This window comes from Chinchilla lanigera, unplaced genomic scaffold (genome assembly GCF_000276665.1).
Source record: "Chinchilla lanigera isolate Chin_1 unplaced genomic scaffold, ChiLan1.0 scaffold00009, whole genome shotgun sequence".
Lineage (NCBI taxonomy): Eukaryota > Metazoa > Chordata > Mammalia > Rodentia > Chinchillidae > Chinchilla > Chinchilla lanigera.
This window is the reverse complement of record NW_004955410.1, coordinates 22821579-22829859: the sequence shown is the minus strand read 5'-3', so window position 1 is coordinate 22829859 and position 8281 is coordinate 22821579. Positions and strand designations below refer to the sequence as shown.

General features: G+C 34.2%; 1 protein-coding gene across 7 annotated transcripts in view; it reads left to right on the top strand.

Moving 5' to 3' along the window:
* The window catches only part of Macc1 (metastasis associated in colon cancer 1), a 117044-nt gene that overhangs the window by 64702 nt on the left and 44061 nt on the right, over positions 1-8281 (top strand). The gene's annotated exons all lie outside the window — the stretch shown is intronic.

Below are 8281 nucleotides of genomic sequence, written 5' to 3'. Positions count from 1 at the left end.
TGTGTCTTTTTTTGCCAGTACCATGCTGATTTGTATCATAGTAGCTTTATAGTATAATTTCAAGTAAGGAATTGTGATGCCTCCTGCCTTGCCTTTGTCTCCCAAAATTGCTTTTGATATTCTAGGTCTCTTTTGGTTCCAAATGAATTGTAGGAATGTTTTCTCTGGATCTGTGAGGTATGCTAATAATATTTTGATTGGGATTGCATTAAATCTGTACAACCATTTTGAAGTATGGCCATTTGGACTTTATTGGTTCTTCCTGTCCATGAGCAAGGGATATCTTTTCATTTTCTGATATCTTCTTCAATCTCCTTTGTCAGATTGATTCTTAAGTATTTCATGGTTTTGGATGCTATTATGAAGGGTGTTGTTTCCCTAATTTCTCTCTCAGTGAGTTTGTTGTTTGTGTACAGGAATGCTATTGATTTTTGACTTTGTATCCAGCTATGCTACTGAATTTAGTTATTAAATTTAGAAGTATTTTGGTGGAGTTTTTAGGGTCTTCTATGAAGAGTATCATGTCATCCATGAATAATGATGATTTAACTACTTGTCTAATTGCTCTGGCTAATGTTTCCAGAGCTATATTGAATAGGAGTGGTGATAATGTACATCCTTATTTCTGATTTTACAGTGAATACTTTCAGTTTTTGTCCATTTAGTATGATGTTGGCTGTTGGTTTGTCATAGATTGCTTTTATCAGGTTGAGATAAAGACCATGTATCCCAATTTTTTGTAGGGATTTTTATCCTGAATGAGTGTTGAACTTTGTGAAAAGTTTTTCCTCATCTATTGAGGTGATGAGGTGACTTTTGTCTTTGACTCGGTTAATATGGTGTATTACATTTATTGATGTGGATGTATTGAACCATTCCTGCATTCCTGGGATGAATCCCACTTGGTCATGTTGTAAATATTCTTGGTAATTTGCTACATTATGTTTGCTAATATCTTATTGAGTAGTTTTGCATCTAAACTCATTAGGGAGACTGGCATATGGTTTTGGTTGAGAGTTTCTCTGGTTTTGGTATCAGAGTAATACTTGCCTCCAGGAATGAGTTAGGGTAGATTGCTTCTCTTTGAATTTTACTCAAGAGTTTGAGGAGTATTGTCATTAAATCTCAAAAGTTTTTGTAAAATTCAGCAGTAAATCCAGTAAATCCTTTTATTTCTTGGTAACTTTTTAATTACATTTCTAATCTTATTAACTAATATTGAGTTATTTAAAATTTTTATATCTTATTGATTCATCTTTGGTAATTCATACATATCTAGGAATCTGTCCATTTTTTCTGTTTTCCATCCTATGTGAGTAAAGATTTTCTAAGTAGGTATTGATGATCTTTTGGATTTCCACAGGATGTGTAGTCATTTCACACTTTTCATTCCTCAGTGCATGAATTTGAGTCTTTTCTTTCCTTTTTTTTTTTTAATAAGGCTGCCTAAGAGTTTATCAATTTTATTTATTCTTTCAAAAAGAACCAATTCTTTGATTTGTTAATTCTTTGTATTGTTTCCTTAATCTCCATTGCATTAATTTCTGCTCTGATCTTTATCATTTCCTCCTTTGTATGGGCTTTGGGTTTGTCTTGTTGTTTTTTTTTCTAGAAGCTTGAGGTACAACATTATGTTGCGTATTTGTGCTCATTCTGTTTTCCAGATGTGAGAATTCACCATCATAAATTTCCCTCTTAGGCCTGCTTTCCTTGTGTTCCATAAGTTCTGGAGTGTTGTGTGTGTTTACTCACTTGAAAGTTTAAATTCAAAAAGTAGTTGAAAGAGAGAAAATGGATCAATAGACAAAACTGAAAATGATAGGCAAGAAATCTAAACAGTGACAAAAAGAATGAAGAAAGAGAAGGAGAACAGAAAACAAAGGAAGAAAAGACAGAAAAAAAATAGACCTAAGAGAGAGAGGAGAAAAAAGAAAAAAACAAAAACAAGACCAGAAGTAATCACAAAATGCAAAACAAAACTAGATGACTTCCAACCAGACAGAAAAGGGATAGTCAATCTGACAAACAAGGAAGAATACAAGTAGTAGAATACCTCTGGTGTTTGCAGTTCTGTGACAGTGTGTCTATGTCGTACCTGAGAAATGTGCTGTGTACACCAGCCAAGTTTTCCATGGGAATTGTGCTGGGTATGGAGCTGATCTTGGCCTCTGGATGTGGGTGCTGGGACTGGTTTTCTGGTAGTGGAGTTCTCCAGAGCCAAACTGCTGGCTCCTTGTTGCCACTTCAGACACTTCCACTTTGCTGTTCTCACTGATTACTCCATGTGCCTGGGACCGGTTGCTTTGTGCCTCCTGGGTTCTAGTGTGTCCATCTGCCAAAGGCGTCTGTGTGCCTGTACACCTGAACCTGTCCTGTCCTGGTCTTGTGAGTTGTGGACGGTACTTTGTTATACATTTTGGTCCTTATTTACACTTTCAGTTTCTCACACTAGAGAAACAATGCAGTATTTAAATATGTATGTCCAATTTATTTCACTTATCAGTATGATTTCTAGTTGCCTCCATTTACCTATAAATGCCTCAAGTTCTTCTTTATGGCAGAGTAATACTCCATTATATAAAAATAACACATCTTCTTTATCCATTCATCCACTGATGAGTATTTGGGCTGTTTCTAGGATTTAGCTATTATAAATTGTGCTGCTATAAACATAGATGTGCATATATAGCTGTGGTATGATGCTTTTAGTTATTTCGGTAAGATACCATGAATGGGAATAGCTATGTGAAAGCAGACTTCTAGTTTTAGTTTTCTGAGGAATCTCCATTGTGATTTCCACAGTGGTTGTACCTACCTACCTTGCCACCAATAGTGGAGAAGGGTAATTTTTCTCCCCACAGCACTTGCAATATTTGTTATTGATTGATTTCTTGATGATAACCATTCTTTCTGGAGTGAGATGGAATTTCAGTGTTGTTTTCATTTGCATCTCTCAAAATACGAGTGATGTTAAACATTTTTCCATATATTTATTTGCCATTTATACTTCTTTGTCTGAGAAATATCTATTCATTTCAGATGTCCATTTTTGGACTGGGTCTTTAAATTTGAGGGAGGGTGATTTTTCTGAGTTCTTTATATATTCCATATGTTAATCTTTTTTCTGGGGAACAACATGCAAAAATGTTTTTACTCTGTGAGTTGTATCTTTACTCTGGTGGTGGTTTCTTTTGCTGTGCAAAAAGCTCTTTAATAAGATGAGAGCCCACTCATTTTTCATAAAGTCTTTGCCCAAATCTATGTTTTGAGGAGTTCTATCTATCCTACCTTTCAGTAGATTCAGGGTTTCTGTTTTAATATTTAGGTCTTCCATCCACTTGAATTTTAATTTGGTGCATGATGAAAGATATAAGTCTAGGTTTAATCTTCAGCATGTAGAGGGCCAGTTTTCCCAGCACATTTATTAAAGAGGCTATCTTTCTTCCAGTGAAGGTTTTTGGCCTCTTTGTAACAATAAGGTGGCTGAGTGTGTTTGGAGTTATTTGTTTCTTCTAATCTGTTCCATTGATCCTATTGTTCCTCAGGTCTGGTTTTTTTGTTTGTTTGTTTGTTTGTTTGTTTTTTGTTTTGTTTTTTTGCCAGTACCACGTTATTTTCATCTTGGTGAGATTTATAATATTTTTTTTATTTTAAATAGAATTTAAAAATAGCAAAATAACAACATAGAAAAAAAAACACAACAGAGCAAAAAGAATAAAAATGATACAGGGTATCAGAATACAATGATAAGAATTAACTCTGGTTGTTATATTACATATTATTATCTTCATTGAAGTTGTTCAGATTGCCAGATGTAAGTATGCAAGATTGATCAAACCATTAAAGAGAATAAAAACTAATAAAAAATTAGAAGTGATACAGAGCTTCACTAGACAAGATGGTAGGAATTCACCAATGGTCGTTTTATTTCATATTGTTGTCTTTAGTCATTCAGATTACCAGATATAAGCATACAAAACTCGTCAAAAAATTTAAACATTAACTGTTCCTTTTAATAAAGCATAAGACATCAGCATTACAATTATCCCAGCTATGCTTCTATATACATATACAGTTTTGGCCCTTCTTTTTCTTTTGCTCCTTTCCTTCATCCCAGTTGTTCCTTCCTTTTAGCAATTTCATTCCCTTTTATAATATCTATTGTATATTTTGGGTTTTATTTAGTCTACCATGCACTAAACTAAAGTCAAAATGGATCAAAGATCTCAATATTAAAACAGAAACACTAAATCTACTGGAAGAGAATATAGGTAGAAATCTTGAAGACATAGGGATAGGAAAAGAGTTACTTAATAAGAAATAAACTGCATGGGAAATACTTCAAAGAATCAACAAATGGGATCCAATTTTATTTAAAAGTTTTTGCACATCAAAAGAAATCACCAACAGATTTAAAAGAAAACTGAGCAACTGGGATAAAATTTTAAGCCACTGTCCCTCAGACAAAGGACTTTTATTTAGAACATATAAAAAGTTAAAAAAATATCAGGCCCCCAAACTTATAGTATAATTTTAAGGCAGCGATTGTAATGCTTCTTGTCTTCCTTTGGTTGCCCAGAATAGTCTTTCCAATTCTAGACCTCTTCTGGTTTCAAATGAATTTCAGGATTGTTTTTTTTCTAATTTTGTTAGGTTATGCTATTGGTATTTTGATTGAGATTGCATTATATTTAACCCTAATCCTATCTCTAACCCTAACCCTAGCCCTAAACCTAAGCCATCTATGACAAATCAACAATTAACATCATACTAAGTGGTCAAAAAATGAAAACTTTAATTCTAAAATCTGGAACAAGACAAGGATGTCCACTATGACTACTCTTATTCAATATAGCTCTGAAAACTTTAGCCTGAGCAATTAGACAGGAGAAAGAAATAAAAGGAAGAAGGATAGGAAAGAAAGAAGTTAAATTATCATTATTTATAGATGTTATACTCTACCTAGAAGACCCCAAAAACTCCATCCAAAGACTTCTAGATTTAATAACCAAATTCAGCAGTGTAACTGGATACAAAGTCAGTACTCAAAAATCAGTAACATTCCTGTACACTAACAAATTCACTGAGAAAGGAAGGAAACCTCACCTTTCACAATAGCATTGAAAAAGAAAGAATGAATCTAATGAAGGAAGTAAAAGAATTTTACATTGAAAACTACAATACTCTTAGGGGTAGTGGTGCAGGCCTGTAATCTCAGCACTTGGGAGACTGAGGCAGGCAGATCGTTGCAAGTTGGAGACCAGCCTGGGCTTCAAGGTGAGCTCAAGGCCGTAGAGAGACCCTGTCTCAGAAAAAAAGAAAACTGCAATACTCTGAAAAAAGAAAGCGAAGAGAATCTTGCTGTTTTTAATCACTATTACAACAAATATATTGTGTTAAGCACAAGTTAAGTATTTTTTCCTGATTACCATAAAGCAGTGTGAGTCGACTTTTACTAAATTAAATAAAAAAAAATCAGTGATGAACACATGCAAAATATTCTGTATCTTTCACATGAGAGTATTTAGCAAAATGTTCTTTCTCTTATTAGACAATGACTTGGTAGGAGCAGAGCTATGTTCTTCACATCCATTTTGGGCATTGAACTGTGTATTAATTTTTTGAAAATTTTTCTTACTGTGAAGCAACTGTTCCAGCTGCATGACTAAGACAGAGCAATCTTTCCATGCAGAGTAAAGAGTCAAACCAAGTCAGCTGAATCCCAGCGGCTGTATTCCAGCAGCTGTAGGGAGTGTCAGCAGGCTGGCCTCTGAGTTCTCAGAGCTGGCTCTTGGCCAAGGACTCCTTATGCCAGGAGCGGTTGAGGACTAATGAGTGATGGACACTCACAGACTACATCTCTCCCTATAAACTTAAAGTGCATTTCAACCTATAATGAACATCAGATGCAATCTGCAGAATGGACCCAAGTGTCCACTAAGTGAGCCAAAATATCAGAAACGTTTAAGAAAGAAAAAAAGAAAATGTTGTGAGAAATGTGCTGTTCTGACTCTAGCATTTCAGCTAATTTAAAAAGTTTTCTAATTGAAAGTACAATCTTTTTTTCTTAAGAAGGCCCTGTTTTTAATCTTTTGTTGACAGTTATTGGAGAATTACTTATTCTCTCATTCTCCTTAACCATCTGGCTTCTCTCTAATTGTGTTTATAGCTTTTTTTTTTTTTTTTGCCCAAATCTTGATGAAGACCAACAAACTTTTCCATTATTTACTTTTGCACAGACCAGTTCTCACATGACTAAGCCTATGCCTGAGGCTGGTAAGTACTCAGAAGCAAAAAAGAAAGCCCCTACGTACTTTTCAAGGGACTGTAGTTCAGTTTACTGTGATTTGTAGGAGCAGTCACAGCTCAGATCCATTCTCAATAACCTATAGGAACATTTTTCTGTTAGGCCACTTAAATTGCAGGTTAAATATATGCTAATTTCCATCTCCTTAAAAAATACAAATGTACAATTTGGTTTTTTATTCCTCTGTGAAAGGATTTGATTCTTGTTTGCAAATCCAGCAGTTAACTTGGAAGTACAGTGGTATTAGCTCTAAGCAGTAGGTGTAGAGCGAGAGAACTGGCATTAAGACCAAGAGACAGTCCACTTAGTAGTTCCTCTGTTGATTTTGTTTCCTTTATCTCACTTGTTCAGAGGGGACCCTCATTCTTTTTTACCCCTTTTGTTTCTCTGTCTTCCTTATGTTCTATTTTTATTGTATTGAATAGACTGTTACCTGTCACAAGTACCTGGTGCTGTTCCAGGAATACCACAAAAATTAAGATATTTAATAGCAACAAAAGCTTCCAACCAAAACCTGCAGGGCATTCAGAAATATATACTAAGATGTAGAGGTGTTAGATAACTTCTGAGTTAGAACATCCTAGAACCAAGTTTAGAATACAGCCCTTGGCTTCCAGGTCCAAATCCAGCTGGATACCACATCTCAGAGCCAAAAGTTGTGGTCGGGGCTGGGTATATAAGCATCTCATTTTATTTTTTCTTTGTCTTCCTTTCAAGCCAGAATATATAGCTACTAAAATTGGCCTGAAGGTCTTCATCAAGCCTCAAACTAATTAAAGAATAGGGAACATTAATAACATGACTTTCAGATTTTTCTTGATTATTTTTGTTCATTTCTTATTCTTTTCTCATCTTTTAAAGTCACCATCTCCCCAAGTTAAATTTTAAGAAAGTTACTCAATGTTTCTAAGGCCATTGTAATTCCTACACTAAAGCATATCTATAGAGAGTAGAATCTTATCATTTTAAAGTAAAATATGTATTTTGTAGATTATTTCTCTTGAAACAAAGATTATTATTATTATTTAGCTTATTCTTCTTGAAACAAAGTACATTTATGCTATAAAGTTGTAACCATTGCCTAAGTTTTTTCTGGGAAAGTGAATACAAATTCACTGGCACTTGTCTAAAGCTATTAGTGACTTAATTAAAGTGGTAGAAATAAAATATTAGAAAAACAGCCCTTTGTTAAAAGTTAGATATTTTAAGATTAAGTACTGGGGATGTAAAATATTTTAGGTGTAAAATATTCAGAGGCTTATTAGCATAAATGAAAAATAATTCCTCAATGGCTCTCTCTCATTGGTCCACTGTCTAGCAATAAAGAATGTGCTCCTTCTCTCTTGCTCATCTCCGAAACCACTCATCTGTGGAGAGTCATAATTGGCAAGTTATATTTGAAGTCTTTTTGTCACCACCATTTCATCAGTACAGATCTACTCTTTTGTATCTTCTAGGAGCAGTCTTTGTTACTTCTCATGTTCTGATTGGCAGGTAGTGTTTTTAGAGCATTTCATTCTAAATCTTCATTAATGATAGAAAAGAGGTGACCTACAGTAATTTTACTTTGTTATAAGTGAATGAATAATTTTATACAAAACTTTTCCCACACAGTTATTGTCTTTCTTTCATGTCCTTGCTTTGGTGTTTTATTCATGCATGCATTTAACATGTTTTCTGGGTCCATTCATGCTGTGAATCAGTGTAGGAACTACAAAAACACACATGCACAAACAAAATGAAAAACAATTTTTTTTTTCTCTTGAAAGGTAAGTTTCATGCTGGCCTGGGAATTGGGACAAAATGCTAATATTTGAATTGTTACACTATTTTAAAGAGGCACATAATTAAATAAGAATGATCATACTTCCCATTATTGTTTAATAAGTATCAGTCATGCTGAGCATTTTCCTTATATTATCTCATTTATTTCAACAATTATGTACAGAAGACAGCATAGCTATCACTTTGTGT